Source organism: Littorina saxatilis, linkage group LG2 (genome assembly GCF_037325665.1).
Source record: "Littorina saxatilis isolate snail1 linkage group LG2, US_GU_Lsax_2.0, whole genome shotgun sequence".
In the NCBI taxonomy this organism is placed as follows: Eukaryota; Metazoa; Mollusca; class Gastropoda; order Littorinimorpha; family Littorinidae; genus Littorina; species Littorina saxatilis.
In genome coordinates this window covers 2,884,271-2,906,382 of record NC_090246.1, presented here as the reverse complement: position 1 = coordinate 2,906,382, position 22,112 = coordinate 2,884,271, and the positions used below count along the sequence as shown (strand labels likewise).

The window sequence follows — 22,112 nt, the reverse complement described above, 5'->3', positions numbered from 1 at the left end:
CTTTACACATTTTTCCTACCAAAATACATGTGACCTTGACCCAAGGTCAAGGTCATCCAAGGTCATGCAACACAAAGCTGTTAATTCAAGACATAGGAAGTACAATGGTGCTTATTGGCTCTTTCTACCATGAGATATGGTCACTTTTAGTGGTTCACTACCTTATTTTGGTCACATTTCATAAGGGTCAAAGTGACCTTGACCTTGATCATATGTGACCAAATGTGTCTCATGATGAAAGCATAACATGTGCCCCACATAATTTTTAAGTTTGAAACAGTTATCTTCCATAGTTCAGGGTCAAGGTCACTTCAAAATATGTATACAATCCAACTTTGAAGAGCTCCTGTGACCTTGACCTTGAAGCAAGGTAAACCAAACTGGTATCAAAAGATGGGGCTTACTTTGCCCTATATATCATATATAGGTGAGGTATTCAATCTCAAAAACTTCAGAGAAAATGGGAAAAATGTGAAAAATAGCTGTTTTTTAGGCAACATTTATGGCCCCTGCGACCTTGACCTTGAAGCAAGGTCAAGATGCTATGTATGTTTTTTGGGGCCTTGTCATCATACACCATCTTGCCAAATTTGGTACTGATAGACTGAATAGTGTCCAAGAAATATCCAACGTTAAAGTTTTCCGGACGTCCGGACGTCCGGACGTCCGGACGTCCGGACGGACGGACGGACGGACGACTCGGGTGAGTACATAGACTCACTTTTGCTTCGCATGTGAGTCAAAAAACCAAAAAAAGCTATGAGAAAGAAAAGTATGAAAGAATTATGCCCATTCTCCAGTGAAAGTTCTGCTGATTGTGGTAACTTTTTTTTCTGTCTAAAACAGGCATCAGGTTAACTGAACGAGCTGTTTGAGGGGGTGGTGATCCTAACACTGGCCTATGGCAACACTGGCCTATGGCAGCTACAACAAAGCTCTGCATACACAGCAAGACTACAATGCAACAGTGCCCAGACTTTGACTGCTACAGCTAGACCAGTTGACAAAGCTCAAGTTGTCACCAAGCAGGACGCCCCAACTGGCGACCAACTATATAGACTGAGGCTGCCTATCTCCAAATCTGACAAAGCAAGAATTGTTACGCAAGCTCCACATTTCTGTTTGCAGTTTAAGCCGACCTTAAGTATGCAATGGTTATATGCACATCCCCCCCCCCCCACACACACACACCCCGCAGTTGAGAGTTGTAATGTACCTTTTATTGATCTTACATACATTTGAAGCCTGTGTAGCTCTGTGACAGAAAGATGTCTCTGATGGCAGCGACCAGACAGGCAGGAAGAACTTTCCTGTTCTTTCGGAAAGTCAGTGAGTGTGCAACTTGTCAGTATGTTCTGAACACATCAAAACATTTTCTTTAATTTAAGCTACATAATATCATGTGGATGCACTGATTGGGTGTAAATAATAACAGCAATTGGTACAGTCAAAATTTCACTAAATGTGCAACAAAACCCTAATCATCAGACATTTTACAACAGCAAACTTCAACAGTCCTTTTACTTTCCTGAATGTCATTATTATTTATTAAAACATGCATCTAGAGCAACATACATATAAATCTTCTTTTATTAAAGGAAAAGTCCAAGGTTTTTAAATATCCCCCAAAACTTGAAAATCGAATGCCAAATGTTACAAACATCTCTGGAAAAATATTTTAAAAATTGAAAAAAAATTGTTGTTGTTGTAGTTGCAGATTTAGTGTTGCGGGGCTAACCAAGACAAGTCGCCTGGGGTCAAGTAGTGGTCACGTGATTTTTGGTACACTGTGACGTTGGTACACTGTGACGTCACAAGTTATTGTGTTGATTCTACCACTAGTACCAGCTTGATTTTCACACAGAAAAGTCACCACTGTATGCCCGAAAAGAATGCCTCGGTGGAGGGCAGCCGCAAACAGCAACAACTCGTCAATGTTCCCAGGCATTTCATAGCACACTTTCCCTCATAAAACTCTGAGTCTCTTGTGGAAATGGAAGAGATGTGTGCAGCACAAGCGTGCAGATTTCAAAGTGTCGGGCACTTTCTGGACACAGATTTCGCAATTTTTCTGCAGCACAAAAGTTGGCGTTTCATCCCTGAAACAAATGTTTTGACCACTGGCAGTGTCTTCCCTTCATAAAAGTCCGGAAAGGGGAGTATTACGCGAGGCTGGTACAGTCGACGAGCCATCGAAACTCCGAGGCGACATACGAACAGCGGATTATCTCACAAGAAGGAATGCGTTGAAGGTCAGAGTACATGCTTCTATTTTCATGCATACACGTAAACATTGTTTTGCTGCGCAGCGAATACGAATTGGTGCAGAACAGTGTGTCTGGGTCCAGCTGATATTCGCTGGAGTACAGATGCGCCACAGGCTAGATCTACAAAGTTACAGAACGGTCTGAGCTGAGCTAAGAGCAAGAGTAAAAAGTAGTCAGGGTTGTGGACACGTAAGACAATGCGTGTGTCACGTTATCTATTCTATTCAGTCGCAAACTATCCCCTGATATCAATTCATGAAATTGGCAGCGTTTGCTGGAATGGCTTAATGCTATTTTTACCAGATCTAAACTTTTGGTGGATGTGCAACCGGTAAGATAAACAGACACCTGCATGCTAGAGACAAGAAGATTACGGGAATTAATCTTTGTGCAGGGAATTAATCTTTCTGCATTGACTGAGAGACGCAAAACCAGTCTAATTGCTACAACATGGATACACATCCAGACGACTTCCAGAGGGTGTCTAAATGTTCAATGTACTGTATAGATCAGAAGCATACTTTCGAATTGATTTATACTCACACTCATTTTATCTCTTCTTTTACTTCCAGACCTTTCATCATCACTCACGGCCACTGATCAGAACAGGTCACTAGACACTGACACCGTGACCATTCGGCATTCCAGATTTCCCGGTTCTCCGTGATCACAACGCAACTGTTGACCAGTCCTGTTCCTACCGTCCAGAATCACCACAGGAGAAAACCAACGTGCCATTCATCGTAAGATTTTTGTTTTGTTTTGAAAATTAGTGCCTTATTCTAGCTTTGCAAAAAACGAGAAAGTGTCTTTGACAGATCCATCCAAATAATACATTATGAAAACAAGTACAAGTTCATTTCTACTCATGTTAATCGTTTATGCTTTCTGTGCTGAGCGACATATGGATTGAATTTCTTTCGTAACTCACCTCCCGTCAACCTGCAAAACTATATCTGTCGAAGTAGTTTCAAATAAAGTCAGTATGCTTCCGAATAAAAAATATAAAAAAGGGTATTTTCTGAAATGTTTAATTATAGACCAAAACAAAACATTCACGAGTATGTTGTTGACCTGATGGTCTTTATGGTAGACAGCAAGAGTTGCATGTTCAAGAAGTTTAAGCAGTACATTTGAAAGAGCAAGGTAATTTAAGGTGGTATAATTTTAATGGTAGGTTCCACTGTGAGGCGACATGGAGGGTATCTTTGACGGACTCATTCAACATTCATACCCATGCACATCACCTCAAACACATAAGCTTTGTTCTCGAGTCAAATTTATTGGCTTCATAAATTTATATTGTGAATTTTTGTCCGTTTGCAGATTGGCTTATCTATGAATTTTTTCGAAAATATCTTGCGATCTACGTACGCATAATGTAACACATGAAGAAGAACATAAACAGTTCGTCAAAAGGAATCTAATTTGCATTTCAACCCATGTGCCTTCCTTATTGTTAATTTTTTCTTCATAAAGACTACTTGAAATAAACAAAATGTTTAACCATTTCAAGGCCTCTGAACACGTTTAAAAAAAATGCAGGTCTTTGCTCACTATATCAGATCTGCCAAGGCTCAGTTTACACAGGTAAAATCATCTGTCGACTTGAACACATACCAATAATCAACAGCCTCACTGCTTCTTGGAGCTGGATTTTGTGTGTGGAATGAATCACACATGTGGCGTTTTAGAATATAATTCATAGAAGATGTACATTCTTGCAGAAAGGCTTTAATTTAATAATTCGGTCTTCGTGATGTTCTCTTAAAATAACTAACATGTGTTCCCTTTGCCGGACCTCTGAACCAGTTTTGTGAATATGCAGGTTAAACTCGTGCTTTTTCTGTGTTATCAGTGTATTTCTCATCCAGGCATGGATGCCTCCTCTTAAATGGACAGCCCTTCGACAGCCCTTCCCGTGTAAACGATTGGGTTCAAAATCTCAAATCTTACCAGGCTTTTACATGGGATGTGGCCATCCTTCCGTTTCGAAAAATACCAGAACTCAACACTCTGTAACAGTATGAGTACTCTCTTTGCGAATGTAGAATTTTATGAATTAATTTCTTAAACGCCACACGTGTAAAACATTCCCTAAAAAATCCAGCTCCAAAAACCAGTCAGGATGTTTATTCCTGGTATATGTTCAAGTCAAGAGATTTTTTTCTCCATGTAAAAGTCTTCGCAGATCTGTGTAGTGAGCAATCCTGTTTTGGAAAAGGACGTGCCTTTATGCCTGTATAGACGGTTTGATTGTTGAGATACCTGGTGGCAATGACCGCACGGGTGGCAAGAGGTAGTAATGCACAGATGACAAAAAACCGACCTGCATTTAAAAAGAAGTTAGGAGGCCTTGATAGGGGGAAACATTTTGTTAATTTCCAGAATCTTTATGAAGAAATAATGAACGAAAAGAAAGTCTGGTCTTGAAGTAAATGCAAATTAAACTATGTATACTTTTGACAAACTTTTCTGTTCTTATTCACATGTTAAAATGTGTGCAGAGATCGTTAGTTACTTCCCCAAAACCATGTTTCAGGCAACAGGCAAACGGAAAATACTGGACACAAGCTATGCTGACCGGCTCATGGACTGACTACGGTACCTGATGCTGGAGTACACCAACACTGGAAAAAGTCTGGAACAAAATGTTGCAGAATGTGAACCATGTACTGGACCACGTGACAACTCAGTATCTTCAAACCACGCAGGAATCTGTTCAACCAAAGATACTAGTTCAACACAGTCACACGATTTGTAAAAGTATATTTCAGCCTTCTGTAGCTCAGGGAGTTTGAACCCCACTCTTCATCCGTTTGGGAAAGTATTTCTGATTGTTTTGACTGCACAGGTTCAGGTTGGTAATGGTACTCTGATGCTTCTGCCTAGAAACCCCACTCGCTAGCGCACCAGCTGCCTGTCATGGGTAAGCGACGTGCCTGTATTTCCTGCAAAGCAAGACAGAATAAAACAGCAGCTTAGTTTGAGCTTTTAAGACATTCGTACCCGAGAAAACGTGTACGTGTTTGTTTGGAGAGGGTGGATAGAATCATAAGACACGCTGTGTCTATGTGACGTAAAGCAGGTTTTCAAATTCATGCTGAAGCACTGTGTGATCGCTATTTTTTTGGCATATCTTACCTTGATTTCAGATAGACTGGGAACCGAAATGAGGATGTTTACATGAATAAACTATGCTGATATGTATGTGTTTAGAAATAAAGAATAGTTTTAATGATATATGTTGGTGTGGTTTTTTTTAACCCAATGTGATATTTTCGTATTTGAAAACAAATTGTACACTCTGTTGTCAATTTTACTTTCAGTTTCAGATAAATAAATCTATCATAATGGAAATCATCTGTTTGTGTTGTGTTACTTACCCATTTTGATCAATGTTGAGTCGTCCATATTCCTGTGTGTACGCATAGTATGCAGTTTGAAGGTAGTAGATGTCCGAGCAAACATAGGAGGATGTGCTGTTAGCCTGTCTATCTCCTCATCCAGGTTTTCCAGATATTTGAATTTCGTTCCCTCTTGGAGTTTCTGCACTGACACCTGATAAGCAAAATACACGTATCACTCTGTGATCATGGCAAAATGAATCATCTCGGTATGCCCCGTTCAAAAATTACCTTGAGATTCTAAGGTATACACATAAATTGCAGTGGATCACAAAAACAACACGAACAGTAGTAGATGTAGCCTAGGCCAAAAAAAAAAATAGGTGTGGTTACGGTAACATAGCCCCCCAAAATAGGGTAGGTAGGTAGGCAATCACTTTTTTTTTTTTTTTACTTTTTTTTCTAATGTGTACAAATTAAACCTACTTGACAGGGAAATAAGTGTGCGACTCGGGCGCTTTCGCTTTCATTGCGTTTTTTGCACTCGTTTTTTTTTGTTTTTGGTGACAAATGTAATAAAAAGTTATAGGATCGGCCCCTAAAAATAGGGTAGGTCGGGTTACCGTAACCACACCTATTTTTTTTTTAGGCCCTATATACAGTATTCAGTTTAAAAATTCATGCAATGAGAGTCAATTATCAATAACCCGATTTAACCCCAGGTAGATTCAGGGTCCCACTGACTGAATCTCATATGGTTGCTTTTCGGCACACACCACACATTTTTAATGGGACTGTGAGGTTTTGTTAATACAGTAAAATATAGTAGCAACGTACTGTCTGTTCAGTGTTCGTGACGTTTGAGAATACCGATCTATGCACTAACGCATTGTCTTTTTATAGTGTGACTGTCCGATATTGCGTACTCCTAAAAATCAATAATCAAAAAGTTTGAACTGCTGTAATCGTGTTTCAGCATATGTCTGACACTGACAGTGCTTATTTGCTTCCAAAACGGCTTGCGATATCACGCCATCCGCGTTTCGCCACTGCTCAGAAAATCTTATGATTTCAGATCTAGTTTGAGATCGGAAATCACGTGTGCTCGTTTAAAAAAACTAAATTCATTTATTACTTCCCTTTGACCGTTTCGCAAGAAAAATGTCAGGATCACTATTAGATCTAGTATTAGCACATGAAAGCAGCCCACCGCCATTTCAAAAAAGTTTCACTGTTTATAGTGGTGTCGATGTCATGTAGTGTCTTACTGTCGCAAATAAAAATACCAGGATAATTGCAGTTTTGTCCGCAAGAAACAGGCTTTGCGCAATGTTAACTTGATGTCAACATGTTTCGTTGTGTGACTGAAGAATTACTCAGAAAGAGAAAATAAGGATAGTCGCGTGTGAACATCACTGTGGAAGCATTTATTCTAAACTGGGCAGTTCAAGGACTAGTGTTTCAACATCACAACAAAGAGAATCACATACCATTTCGTATTGCCGCTTATGCTGGCTCTGTTTCAAGCAGTTCCTTGTGGCCTCGCCAGCATTTTGACGACGAAGAGGCTCAAACGGGCACGCTAAAACCTCAGGCTGGCTGAAAACCGGTCCGTATTCCACTTGTCTTCCTCACTGCTTGAGCCGGCCATATTTGTTGTTCAAGGCTCGTGACGTAGCACACGTATGTGCACAAGGTCATGAGCCAAGACTGCGCGCGCGATGGAACGATTCAGAACAACCAAAAACGAGTCAAAGTATACTTTTTGGATTTCTGTGTTCATTTTTACACACGCATTTGTGGTTGATGAATTAAGAGGGTCAACGTATCAAAAGTGACCCTAAACCTTGGACTTTTCCTTTAAAGTTCACCTGAAATTCAGGCTGCTTTCCCATGCAAAGTACAAATGCAAGTGTCCATAAACCAGGGTTTAATACATGTAGTATGTGAGTGAGTTCTGATGAAAAAGTGATTGTGTTGTAATATTGGTTATTACTGAGTGTTGATGTTACAATGATTACATTATAAAAACAACAACAACAACAGAACAATGTGAAGAGCAAACTTCTTCTGTGGGCATGCAAGTGAGTTAATCTTGTGTGTGTGTGCAAACACTGTAGACAGGTTTCACAGTCTTCCGAGTCGGGTATGTCCCTGACTTTGATATTAAATAAAACGTTTCGTTTTGTTTAGTCGTGAATTTTCACTGGTCTATGTCGAATGTCCTCGGAATTTACATATGAAAAATAAACTTTGATCGAATTCAAGTCAAGTTTGTATTCCCCACCTGCGAAAGAGGTAGGTCGGTCGTGAGAAATGAGACGGACACGATTTCCCTTTTTAGCCACATTGCAATAGACAAAGGCACCAGTACAAAAACACACAAAGAAATCCAGTTAAAAGTACATTAGAAACCAGAGAACAGAGATAGATGAACACACTTAGTTGAAAAAACACAATGAATGTGTTTATATTTATTCGATACAATCGCATGCGAAGTAAACGGTCTTTTTTCTAAATGTGTCCGTCTCAAAAACATTAATTACAAATCTGTTCAGTTTGAATGGCTGTCAAAAGGTTTGGACGTAAAATGCTTTTAATAAGTAGGAATTTCCATCAAATCACGACATGAAATGGTTTTGAAAGGCTAACTACGGCTTATTCTACTTGCGCTTGGTCATTTTGTCACTCGGGCAAGGTGTCCGTCTCATTTTTTCTCACGACCGCCCTGCAGACAAATCGTCTGTTATAACCGCCATACACAGCAAATTGTCATGATGCGACCAATTTTACACTTCCTATCCGTTGTCAGGCAGATGATCAACTGGCTGACTAAAGAATTTTTCGGCATGTGTTTATTTCAGAACACGTTATTTACTGTCTGTCTCTGAAAACCTTGAATTCTCACGACCGCCCGGCACTACTAGATTGACGGTCATTTTTTACCAAATGTTAAGCAGATTAATGTGTAAAATAACAACATTCAGTGACTGTGTCTGATCAATGCCCGTGTTTTTTTCAATCCTTGAATGCACGGCATTGTGAATGTTGTGGTCAAGTGAGAGTTTTATAGACATCGCCGTACGTTTTTCAACACTTTGATGACGTCAGACAGCAGATTGAAAACGTTCCAACTTGGAAAGACAGCCAGTGACGATCATATAGGACCGATCTTTTTTGAAATTTTACATGAGAGTTCCTGGGAATGATATCCCCAGATATTTTTGTCATTTTTTCGATGAATGTCTTTGATGACGTCATATCCGGCTTTTTGTAAAAGTTGAGGCGGCACTGTCACACCCTCATTTTTCAATCAAATTGATTGAAATTTTGGCCAAGCAATCTTCGACGAAGGTCGGACTTTGGTATTACATTTCAGCTTGGAGGCTTAAAAATTGATTAATGACTTTGGTCATTAAAAATCTGAAAATTGTCATTAAAATTATGTTTTTATAAAATGATCCTAAATTACGTTTATCTTATTCTTCATCATTTTCTGATTCCAAAAACATATAAATATGTTATAATCGGATTAAAAACAAGCTCTGAAAATTAAAAATATAAAAAATATGATTAAAATAAAATTTACGAAATCGATTTAAAAACACTTTCATCTTATTCCTTGTCAGTTCCTGATTCCAAAAACATAGATACTAGATGATTACACGCTTCGTCGGGTGGATCGCGAGACGGAGTTTGCAGCGTGGCGGTTCGCACCGCTTCGCCGGCATGATCGCGAGACGGAGTATGCAGCGTGGCGGTTCGCCGGCTTCGCCAGCTTAGAGCACGTGTTGACGTGATTGACGCCACACGAAGGAAGGAAGATAAACGCGCAAAACACTGGAGAAGATAAGGAAGAGTTACTGGAAATGGATCTACAGAAAAACCAAAATCGGTTCACCGCGCCGCGCTTAGAGCACGTGTTGAAAATTTTCATCGACCAGATTGTGTCCGGGGTCTACCTGAATATGCCCACCAAATTTGAAGCAGATCCATCGAGAACTTTGGCCGTGCATCGCGAAGTGACAGACAGACACACACACACACACACACACAAGCCCTATATAGATGATATGTTTGGATTAAAAACACGCTCAGAAAGTGAAAACGAAGCGTACAGAAAAGCGTGCTATGCAGCACAGCGCAACCACTACCGCACTGAACAGGCTCGTTAATTTCACTGCCTTTTGCACGAGCGGCGGACTACGGTCATTGTGAAATAATGCAGTGCGTTCAGTTTCATTCTGTGAGTTCCACAGCTTGACTAAATGTAGTAATTTCGCCTTACGCGACTTGTTTTAACTTTCCAAATGCCAAACTTTAGGGCAGTGTTTTTGACTCACCTATGTAATGGTGAGTATTAGGATTCACATGTGTCCGTCCCCATGTCCGTAGACAAAAAAGCTTAACGTTGGGGTTATCTCTGATGTTTTTCAAGCTAGACCTCTAAAACTGTGCACACTTTTGGGGTGTAATGATCTCATCTTGCTCTAAGTACAAGGGCCAACACTCTCGATGGTCTGCATCTCCTCAACTTGGATTTTAAAAAAAAGATCAAAGTGTGCGCTGATGTTCAAGTGGAAATGGCAAGACTCAGAATCAGAGAACAGCCCTTGGTTGTTGTTAACCACCTTTTCACCTTTGGCTAAGGTTACCTCTTCCTCTCTGATTCTTGTGCCAATTAAGGTTCAGTCTGCAGTGGGCTGGGACAGCGTCCAGGTACTATGCCACAGTTCAGTCTGTAGTAGATATACTGACACAGCGTCCAATTACTATGCCACAGTTCAGCCTGTAGTGGATATATACTGGGACAGCGTCCAGGTACTATATCACAGTTCAGTCTGTGGCGGATATACTGGGACAGCGTCCAGGTACTATGTCACAGTTCAGTTTGTAGTGGATATACTGGGACTGCGTCCAGGTACTATGCCACAGTTCAGTCTGTAGTGGATATACTGGGACTGCGTCCAGGTTCTATGCCACAGTTCAGTCTGCAGTGGATATACTGGGACTGCATCCAGGTACTATGCCACAGTTCAGTCTGTAGTGGATATACTAGGACTGCGTTAAGGTACTCTGCCACAGTCTTTGAGGACGTCTTTTCCGTTTTTGTGATAGTTGGGGCGGAACTGTCAAGTAATCTTTGACTCAGTCGGGACTTTGATATTGCATTAGAGCTAGGTAGCTTGAAAATAAGCGAATAAGTTCGCTCATTAAAATTGTCATCAATAACAAATATTTCATTACAGATTCAAACATTACTGCATTGTACTTCTTATCTTTTTCTGATTTAAAATATATATATACATATGTAATGTTTACTTTAAAAACGCGTTCAGAATTAAAGAAAACAGGTTGAGTATGCTTCGCGGAGACGAGTGTGACCCGTGACGGTTTTCGGGTATGGTTAACCGAGACTATCTGAATTTAGTCTCGCCGATGACTGTTTTTTTGAGTTTATCCTTCAATTTGATGCCTATAGATTGACTACAGGTTTATATATCGCTTCACGCGACTTGTTTTACATTTCGTCAAGTTATGTAAGTTCAGAATTGTATTATTAAATGTGTTACATAACATTCTAAAAATTGCAAATAATAATAACACTTTTGATTACAGATTCAAAAGTCATTGCATTGTATCCTTTCGATTTCCTGGATCCCAATGTATAAACAGATATGTTATGCTTAGTGTGAAAATCTGCTGAAATGAGAAAAATTGCCTTTTTTTTCATATGCATCGCGGAGGCAACCCGTCTCGGTCTTCTGCTTTCGGCTAGCCAAATCTCACTAGCATTGTTAATGACTCGTCCCTGGTTCCAATGTTGATCTTTTAGTTTCAAATCAACTTAATGTTTTATTATCGCTTCACATGACTTGTTCGGTATTTTTTTCGCTGTCATGATGTCACTATTTAGAGGGTAGGGTTACATTTTCAGGTATTTATTTCCAAGAATATGCAACTTTTTTTCCAAGATCGTTTTATTTTCATTGGTCAATGATTCTACTTTAAAAAAAAAAAGAGAAATGGAGTGCAATTAACATTGTTACTTTTTGAAGGTATGCTCATGACGTGCATCACAGCGAAATAGCAGTTCAGAAGAACGGAATTCCCATAATTAGTCCTTATTTGCTGCTTTTTTCACTGAGCTCGGAAATGATATTTTGCTTGCAACGTTATTGCTTAATTTATTAAAGCCTCTGGACAATATTCTTTGAATAAATAGTTATCCAATTCTGTTTAGGTCTATCCCTTTGTTTGATAGAGTAGGCTTACTGTAACAAGATATCACATTATGTCGACAAGAATGCGTCTGCATACAAGTTTTTGTCTTGATTCCATCCAGGAGGATGTAAGGCTTTAATAAAAACATTATTTCAAAGGTCTCTGTCAAGATTGATTTTGTTGAAAAGAAAGGAAGTCTGTGATTGAAGATTGTGAAACCTGCCTGTACATAAGGAAGACGTGGAACTTGCGAAGAAAATGCGAAAAAGTGTTTGTGGGTTATCGTCCCTAGTTACATGCTGACGGCGAAAACAAAATGGCGGATCGCGTAGGTACCGATCGCGTGCGAGGTGGTGGTAAATTTTGCTCGGCTTTTTGTTGCAAGAACGCCCGTTACAAACAGAGCTGCTTCGGGAAAACTTTCCACAAGTTCCCTAAAGAAGAAAAAAGGTGGGTTGTGCAGTGATTATTTCATCAGGTTTACCTTCTTCAGAATGAGAATGCAATGGCTCGAGTCAACTCACTCAGATAAGCCAACTGTCTCTGGGCATTTTTGTCTGCTATGATACTACAGTATTTATAGAACTAATATGCAAATGAAATATTACAAACATAGCATGGATCGGTTCATCCTGAGATTTCTGTACTAGCTGTACTATGTACGCGTGTGTCTGCGTGTGTACCTGTGTGTGCATGTGTACACTGTACTTACGACTGTGAGTGTGAGTCAGCAGTCAGTACAAAACAACAGTTTACACTTGATGACAAACTACCCGTGGGCATATTTGCCGAAATCTTTATCAAACCTTGCTTACGGGAAAACTACAGTACAAAGGTACATCACTCATCCGTTTTGCGTTCAGGCAGAGCGTTAGATTTAGACTGAAGATCTGATTTATTTTTTCTTTCCTTTTTGCTTAGTCTAACAATAACATTGTTGTTTTTATTGTCAAACTAGGTGCAGAATATGGATGCAATTCACAAGGCGAGAGGACTTTGAAAAGCTGCAGCCAGCTGATGTTCAAGGTCTCAAGCTTTGTACTGATCACTTTGAGGCCAACCAGTAAAACAATCCTGCAGAGAGGATCACTTGTGTGGAATGCTGTCCCGACATTGTTTGCAGTGCCCAATCCACCACCGAAGGTTATTTATTTATTGGTTTTAGGTTTTTGCAAACCAATGAAGCACACTATTAAATGCAGGTTGAGTAATGACAAGTTTGAGGCTGATGTAAGAATTGAAAAAAAAACAGCATTGTTCCCATCAAATAATGCCTGTTTGCATTTAGCGCAAAAAAATGATAAGGCCAACAAAAAAAAGTTACTTATTTTGGATCAACGTCTTGATTATGATGATATGATGAACTTATTTTGCCAAAAAACAGCCCCAAATGGCAAAAAAAGTATAGGGTCGGCGTCAACAACAAAAAAGTTGTATGTTTCTGGTCACCTGACCCTACCTATGTTTTCCCGACGACCCTAGACTTTTATTTTGCATTTTCAAAAATAAAAGGGGTATTCGAAAATCAATTGTTTTCCCTGTTTTTCAACAAAATAAATTAAAAAGATGGTTTAAAAAAAAAAAGTTTAGAAAAAAAATCTCCACCTTTAGTCATGTTAGGCCACAAAAAAAGTCTGTTTAAGGTAACATAGGCCCCCCAAAAATAGCGTCGGTGGGTCGGCTTTTTATTTTTGTATTTTAGCCATCTGAATATTTTAATTTCATTTTTTAATGCCCCCAAAAAGTCTAGGGCCGGTGGGAAAAAAATAGGGTCGGTCCGGATACTGTAAACAGATTATTTTTTGTTTTGCCTTACGAGAAACATACACTTTTTTGTGTGGCCTAAGACCAATGCCATGAAATTGGGAGAATTGTTTCATTGTGACTGGGTGTTGGTTGTGAGTTTGTCAGTTAAAGAGCTGTGCATTTGCAGGTTGCTAGTGGGAGGAAGCCACCATCGCAAAGGGTAGCTACAAATGAAGCCAGCACCGACCTGTCGCATGATGCACAAATTGTTCAACCAGGTAAGAGATTTTTAACCATGAAGAACACCCTGACATCAAAAAATGTTTAAACACATCCATTACATAGTTGATAATTGCTGTATAGGGTGACGGGCGCTGTGGCGGGGTGGTAAGACGTCGGTCTATTAACTCGGAAGGTCGAGGGTTCGAATCCCGGTCGCGGCCGCCTGGTGGGTTAAGTGTGGAGATGTTTCCGATCTCCCAGGTCAACTTATGTGCAGACCTGCTAGTGACTTATCCCCCTTCATGTGTACACGCAAGCACAAGACCAAGTACGCACGAAAAAGATCCTGTAATCCATGTCAGAGTTCGGTGGGTTTTAGAAACACAAAAATACCCCGCCTTGCTTCCTCCGAAAGCGGCGTATGGCTGCCTAAATGGCGGGGTAAAAACGATCATACACGTAAAATTCCACTTGTGCAAAAAAAATGAGTGCACGTGGGAGTTTCAGCCCACGAGCGCAGAAGAAGAAGAAGAAGAAGCTGTATAGGGCGGATGCATGGATGGATGAAATTGTACCTGTAGTTCCAACACGTAAAGATGGGAAACATATCCTGTTAGAGGCATGGTGTAACAAGAAACAATTAAGTGGTTCTATTCCCATCTCCCCCCCCCCCCCCCCTTTCCCCGTCGCGATATAAGCTTCGTGGTTGAAAACGACGTTAAACACCAAATAAAGAAAGAAAGAAAGAGGCATGGTGTGTGAGGAGTTTACCTGGTACTGTTGTCCTAATCAATCAATCAATCAATCAATCAATCAATATGAAGCTTATATAGCTTCCGTGGGTACAGTTCTAATGGCCTCACCCATTCAGTACCAAACAAGGTCAATTCCATCATTGTTCCACATCGTATCCATAGTTGCAAATACACTTCATTTCTGGCCTGCCTTCCTACGCTATTGTTTATTTTCATTTTGTGATTTAATTACACGTGTTTTAATTTCTTCCAGGTTGTAACTTGTTATGGTTATGTTATTTTATGTGTGTTTTCTTTTTTAGATGACATTCAGGCGATCCTGGAGGACATAGGATGTAAAGCATCAAAGTCGTCATCTTCCCCATCCCCTCGTGAAGCGGAACTTTGGCAGAAGGTCAACAAACTGAGGAGCAAGGTTTTCCGATTAGAAAAGAAAACGATGGAACCCCGTGTAAAACGAGCGAGTAAATTAGCCAAGCCTCCCAAGAAAGACTTTGTAGTAGAACAGTTGTCTCATATATTATCAGGCGAGGCGAGCTATTTTGCCATTTATGCCTGTTACATATTTACCGGTTATCTGCTGCTGTGTCCAATCCTGGCAGAGACGGGAACGCATGTTACCAAGGAGCTGAAGGAGAGTCAATGAGATGAGAGAATGTGATTAACAATTGCCAACTCTCTCCGTACAAAGAGGGTCCAAAATTGTATAAAAAAAATAGATGGTAGGCAATTCAAAATTAAAAAAAGGACTCTCGGAGCATGGACTTAATGAGTCAAAAATTAAAGAAGGCTCTATGAGCCGAAGTACATGTTTTGTCTATTGTCTTTTTTATTTTGAATTCCCTACCATCTATATTTTGATACAATTTTGGACCCTCCCTGGTGTGTTGTTTCTGATGTACCTTTTAGTCTGTTTACAGTAACATAGGCACACAAAAAGAGGGTCGGTAGGTCGGCTTTTCTTAAAACAATTTTATAACCATCTTTTTAAATTATTTTGCAAAAAAACAGGAACAAAATTGATTTTTTTTTCTTTTTCTTTTTTTCCAAATGCCAAAAAAAAAAAAGTCTTGGGTTGGTCTAGAAAAATAGGGTTGGTCGGGATACCGTAAACAGGCTATTTTGCTTTGTTTTGCCTAAGCAAAGACTAACAAACTTTCTTTAGGGTCTGACATTGTATATACTATACAATTTTTGGGGTATTAACTAAATACATGTATACAGTTTTCGATTCCTTTTATACTTTTTCACAAATTAGCCCCCCCCCCCCCCCCCTTTTTTTTGTGGTCTGCCCTGGGGGCGGGAGGTCTCCTAATTTCGGTTTCTAGGGTCACCTTATGCTTCCCCATGAGCTGAGAACTTAATTTAAAATGAGCCTCGATTTTTTTATTTGTATTTTGTAATTGTGCCTTTGTCCAGTCACATGATTTCACTTTGTACTTAAAAACTTGGCGCTGTCATCATTTATTGCTATTTATTGTTCAGTTGTTCAGTATTTATTGCTATTGGGCATCAGTTATTCAGTTGCCCTCTTTCGAATGAGCCATGCATGCATTATGGATGTGTTTAGCGAATTGGGATACCTAAAGCAATGTAAAAGAAACAATGTGAAGCAAACATATAGCACCAAATAAAATAACCGAATCAGAATGGAAACTTCTTCAGTGTATGTGTGTGTGTGTGTGTGTGTGTGTTTGCTGTTTTAAATACCGAAAATGTGAAAATAAAGCAAGTCACAGCATGAGAAAGATCGACTGTACTAGTCATGACAAAGCAGGAGACAGCCTGGTCAGCATGTAGAAAAGGGGAATAACTCGTATTTAGCCATTCTCATTTCTAAGCATGCCCAATGAGGAAGTTATCCTTCTTCCCATTGTAGTTTCTTTGGTGTGTGTGAAACTATATTTGACTGAGTGTCACATTTAAATGACAACAGTTTTCTTGATAGCCTTTAAAAACAACAACAAATACATACATTTAAAAATCAAACAAATATAGGCACCTCAAAAAAAGTTGTATGTACACCTTCGTGGCTGGTGATGCATTCTTGCTCCCCTGCAAGTTTTCATTCTACAATGTACCTCAGGCTTGCTTCCTCTCTCTCTCAAATCTGCCCCTCCCACACAATACAACAGGTACAGTGGCCACTCTGACACCAGTCTCTGAAATAATCAAGAACAGTTAAAACTGCGATGAGCTGTTGTTCTTTTACTCGTGAATGCAATGCATGAACACTTAAACAATATCCCACTTATTCGCGAGTGCGTTGACAAGGCGAGAGTGAAAAAATAGCACAGACTCGAAAGCAGACGATAAGTTCAGCACAGAGAGCGGGCGTGTTTACCTTTGATCGCTGAGACAGAGTCGCAATTTTCATCGTCACTGTCTTTTCACTACTGCTGGAAGTGGCCTCCGCTCCTCATCTTTCATGCTTGATTCGAGGAGAGAAACTGGTAGTTCGAACATGTACGGTTCAATTTCGTCTGCAGTCACGCTTGTTGCCATGTTGGTAAACGGCATCTTCACACTGTGTGACGTCACGGATAATTTATTCATAAGCCAGTCTCGCGAAGATCACGCGGCACAATGGCGGGTCGTTTTGGAGAAGAAATCCGTCGCTTCGGTCACAAAATTCGTCGGATTACGGCCTTACAAGATTCTGAAGTAAACCAAACATTGTTGAAGACGGTAAGAAAGTGGTTTTCTAACTATAACTGCAAACATCGGGAAGTGTTCGGTCGCGCAGGAACACGATTCGAAGCGTTTTTGACGCTAAAACAGCATGGTCTGGACCTTTAACTTTTGAATCTGCATGCTTCTTAAAGGCACAGTGCAGCTCACAGCCTTCGTTTTGCGTTTTTGTTGCAGCTGAGTGCATTTACAGTTCAAAAATCCTCCTATGGTAGTAAAACAAACCCAAAACTACCCAACGACGACATCTGCGAAGCTCGACAGTTTCTTGTTCACGCGAGTGCATAAATTAACCTAGTTATTACGTGGTGTTTGGTCGGAGTTCGATTCAACTGAGTGATTCCGGCCTCCATTTCGTTTTACACAAACTCATGATGACGTCTGACATAGTTTGCTAGTGACGTGTCTTTTTGTGCATGATGTGGTGATCTACCTGATCTAAATTTAGATCCAACAAGAGGCGAAGCCTTCAAGGCTCACGTAAGAAATCGACAAACAGTAACACAAACTCAATCACTCCGTCACACATACACACACACACACACACACACACACACACACACACACACACACACACACACACACACACACACACACACACAGTAAGCATAGGTGACACTGTGCAAGAAAGCGAGACACTAGATCTAGATCTGTCTGTCTGCATGTAGCCTGTAACTTACAGGGACACGACTGCCAACTAGTCTCGGCCCGCTCAAAATAACAATGACCGAGACTTTCAGTAATTCCTTCGCGTGACGTCTAACCCTCTTACGCCATAATGTGACGTCTTCAAATGTTAAAGTTTCTACCACAGACATACACACGCACACACGCACAGACAGACAAAGTTACGATCGCATAGGCTACACTTACGTGAGCCAAAACTAGGCCAAGACCAGCCGGGTCCGAGTACGAAATTAATTCGTAAAAAAATCGCAGTTCTTGACTCTTTGGGTGCAAGTCAATGAAACTTGGTAGTTCTTCTAACGGATAGTTGCCTGAGGTATGACTAAATGCCCCGGGGGCTCCGTGCACCTGATTTGACAAGTTCAGCTAGTACCCTTAAATTTCATCTTTAAGTTTGCGCTCTACCTAGATTCCAGGGCGCGCGCGCCAAATTTTTTGTAATAATAGATTACATTGGTGAGGACTTGCAGATCTCTGTTTATTTTGAAATATATCTGACTTCAAAACATACCACAAAACTGGCTACAGCAGGTCGTTCATTTGTAGTACTGTGCGCACTTGACGTTTCCTTCCCAATAAGTATTAGAATTTTTGCCAAGTGCACTTTATTCGTTTTTCAGAACTTATTTAACAAAAAGGTCGTATTCTGGGTACACTATCTGTATTGTAAGTCGCATATAAAGTTACTCTTTGGGCGATTTTAACAAGGAAGACTACTCCTTCAATCGTTAGGTTACTCCCCGTTTAGACTCTTCACCAGTGCCAACTGACTGCCAGTGACCTATATCCTGGTCGCACAATACCTCTCAGTGAGTGAAGCACAGCTGTGATGACACACCAAAAGAGGGTGTAACAATGTCAGTTTTCCCCTCGAGACCAGTTTTCTCACCGGCTTTGTTGAACTCGCATCGACTCCACACCAAAGCAGTAGATTTATTAGAGAGAGAAAAAGCATGTCAGCTTCTTACAAGTAAAAAAAAATTCAAGGGAAATTTGATAGGTTTTATTTCAAAATACGATTACTTAGAAAACGTGCACCCACTGGTTACCTCCCTTGAATGACGAAAGGGAAAGATTTTGCGATGAAGTGCATTTCTAAGTTAAAGGCACAGTAAGCCTCCCGTAAACCATCACAGATACTGTCAGGCTTTTACACACAGTACAAAAACCCTAACACTCACCGCTTGAGAACATCCTAGGTGCCCTCCGTAAAGAGCGAGCAATTTTCAAAGAATTTATTTGTGCGTGGTTTATCTTACCCCTGAGCCATCGTGAACCCATGTGATCCAGTTTCCTTTTTTCACAATGTAGTCGTCAGTTAGTAATTTGGGGTCAAGAAGTTCCATGGAGGGCGGGGGGTATGGAGTAACACATAGTGTTTTGCTCAGAACATTCCCACCCATGCAGAGCCGCGCTATTATATGGGTACGCATTACCGTGAAGCTGGCAGTCAGTGCTACCAAATGTCGTCTGTGTCTACCACTCGGTGGTGACTTAATGTGGGTCTATATGTAAGCAGATGTCAGCGCAAGCAATCTGATGCAGAGTCAGGAGGCGGTTTGGTACAAGAGAACCTTGGAGGCCACAGCCTCGGCCGTCTAAGGGATCTGTGTGTCTGGAGGCACATTTGGTTTCTGAGGTTCAAGCGGAGCTGTTGCCTCTTCTCCCAAGTTCCCGTGTCTGGAGGCGTTTTTGGTATGGTAGCAAACCTGTAGGTTGGGGCCTCTGCCTTTCAGGATGCCAGGACTACAAAATGTGTGTCTTGGGACACATTTAGCTTAAGATTCCAGAAGTGGATCTGTGCTGTGCTGGGTCTGCTGCAAGCACACTAGAACCAGCTCGCAACAGTTGAGGTGAACAAATTGGTGACCAAGACCATCATCGGTTTCTCTCCGAGTGATGGGTGTGGGCGGAGAAAGTCTCCCAGACTGAGAGCATTCTCCCTTCTGTAGCGGATGAGACTAGACATCTCTTCCTTGAGAGTGTCACAACCTTCAAACACGTGTGTGAGGTGTCCAGTCTTGCCACACTGACAGACTACCTTGTCCCAGTAGATGCGGCTGCTGACCGTGCGCAAGCGACGCAACAGGCTCATGGGTCTCGGGGGGAGTGGGAGGTGGTTCCCTTTCCTATTGTAGGGGAGGTGTATCCATCCTCTCTCTTCACATGTTTGTGACAGTGTCTGCTCTCTTTCCTCTCTTTTTAGCTTGGCTAGCAGCAGTTTGGCTTCCTGGCAGGAGAGCCGAATGTCTGTCACTGGCATGGTTGACATAGCCGCTGATTTTGCTGCTCTGTCCGCCATTTCATTTCCCCGGATTCCTGTGTGGGATGGCAGCCACATGAGGGAAAAGTCTGTTCCTTTTGTCATAATTTGGTGGGCTAAGAAATGAATTTCAGTTTGCATCTCTCCTCTGTTCTTGGTGCCATGTGCAAGTGCTTGCAACGAGGATTTTGAGTCCGTAAGGATGACCACCTCCAGGGGTGGGGTTGGCAGATCGTTTATCAGTGTGCAGACCATGTAGATAGCAAATAACTCTGCAGAGAAGATGCTGATCCCCTTGTTTAGCTTGTATTTTCGTGTTATATCAAGTCCAGGAATCGACAAGGCACACCCAGCCTCCCCTGACTGCAGGATCGAACCATCTGTGAAGACCTGTAGGTGGCTTTTAAATCGTTGATCGATCTTTTCTTTTGCAACTGTGGCTAGCAGCAATGGGTCTTCTGCCTTTTTGAGGCCGTCTCCATAGTCTACGATCAGATTTGGGGCTTCAAGCAGCCATGGAGGGTAAGGAAGAGTACCACCTGTGACCAGCTTTTCCTTGGACAGGCCACTCTGTTCCCATATGCCCTTCACATGGTTGTATATTGGGAGCACTGTTTGGTATGTATGAGTCTTGGATTCAAGAGCTTTGTATTGCATGTGGTCGGTATCTCCCATGTCTGGGGTAAATACTTCCACTGCCGTGTTTGGGACACAGTGTATTCTGACAGCCAGCTGTGCACATCTGAGGTGGCATTCCTCTTTCAGTGGCAGCCATCCCACTTCCTGGTAAAGTAGAGTGGAGACTGCCGATCTGGGGACCCCCAGCGCCACTTTGAGAGCGGCTCTTTCTACTCTTTCAAGCTTTACCCACTGACTGTCAGGAGCTGCAAAGAAAGCCTCTTGGCCATAGCTGAGGCGCGACCGAACAAGGGCACGGACAAGATGGATCAATGGTTTTCCGGCTGCCCACGACTCTCTGCTCAGAACCTTTATCAGGTTTAGAGAGCGTTGAGCTTTTCATGTTACAAAAATGAAGAAAAACACTTTTTGTGATCTGTACTCACGATATATGGGCGGGCAACCTCTGAACTTCTGCAGGATATGGCGGGAAGTAGGGACACCATTCTCACATGGTGTGAAAAACTTAAAGGTGGCAAACGTAAGAATAAACAGACAAATACGGATGTGCCCCGGGGGCGGACTAGCCCCGGTCTCCCCTATGTGTGGTGTGTGTGTGCGTATGTACTCAGTGCACTGGCGTCGGAAACGGGGGGGGGGGGGGGGCAGCTGTTCCGGGGGGGGGGGGGGCAAACATGTCCTTCCCCCCCCCCTAACATTTGGGATGAACAAAATACAGAGAGAGAGAGAGAGATTGAGAGAGAGAGAGAGAGAGAGAGAGAGAGAGAGAGAGAGAGAGAGGGTTGATAAACAAAATACTCCCCCCCCTCCACCCCACACACACACAAAAAGAAGTATATTGTCTCGCGTGCAAGAACTTTATAGCCCAGACTCCCCACCCATCTCGCAACCCCGGACATCTCCTCAGTCTCTCATCCCCTCTCCACTTGAATTTTTAGTTCATAAAAAAAAGAGTTTCATTTGTGAAAATTATTTGTTGAAGCTTCCATTTTCCCTCTTTGCCATGCCTTTCGATCCATTTTGGTTTAAGCGTGTTTATTCAAATTCTCATACACACGTTTCAAACAATAACAACATTGAGAACGTTGACAAGCAGATTGCTTATGGACACGTTCTTGAACTTATAATCAATACACATTCAGATAGCAAAACATGGCGAACAAGTGATAGCTTCAACACTTATCTTGATAATCTTTAATTATATTTTATACAAATAGGGTAAAGAGAGAGAGAGAGAGAGAGAGAGAGAGAGAGAGAGAGAGAGAGAGAG

At 41.4% G+C, this 22,112-nt stretch overlaps 3 long non-coding RNA genes across 4 annotated transcripts; 2 read left to right on the top strand and 1 right to left on the bottom strand.

Annotated features, from left to right (window-relative positions):
• Positions 1–1,588: 1,588 nt before the first annotated feature.
• Positions 1,589–4,948, top strand: LOC138958012 (uncharacterized). The gene is made up of 3 exons (XR_011453267.1): positions 1,589–2,252; positions 2,840–3,010; positions 4,810–4,948. It is a non-coding gene; the product is annotated as an uncharacterized lncRNA (long non-coding RNA).
• LOC138958009 (uncharacterized) lies at positions 3,898–7,712 on the bottom strand. 2 transcript variants are annotated; one of them, XR_011453264.1, is made up of 3 exons: positions 7,105–7,712; positions 5,654–5,828; positions 3,898–5,218 (listed from the first exon to the last, which is right to left on the bottom strand). It is a non-coding gene; the product is annotated as an uncharacterized lncRNA (long non-coding RNA). The 2 variants fall into 2 exon arrangements; XR_011453263.1 differs by having other exon boundaries at positions 3,898–5,828.
• Positions 7,713–12,074: 4,362 nt separating this feature from the next.
• On the top strand, positions 12,075–15,569 carry LOC138957994 (uncharacterized). The gene is made up of 4 exons (XR_011453260.1): positions 12,075–12,289; positions 12,798–12,982; positions 13,773–13,863; positions 14,865–15,569. It is a non-coding gene; the product is annotated as an uncharacterized lncRNA (long non-coding RNA).
• Positions 15,570–22,112: the final 6,543 nt, after the last annotated feature.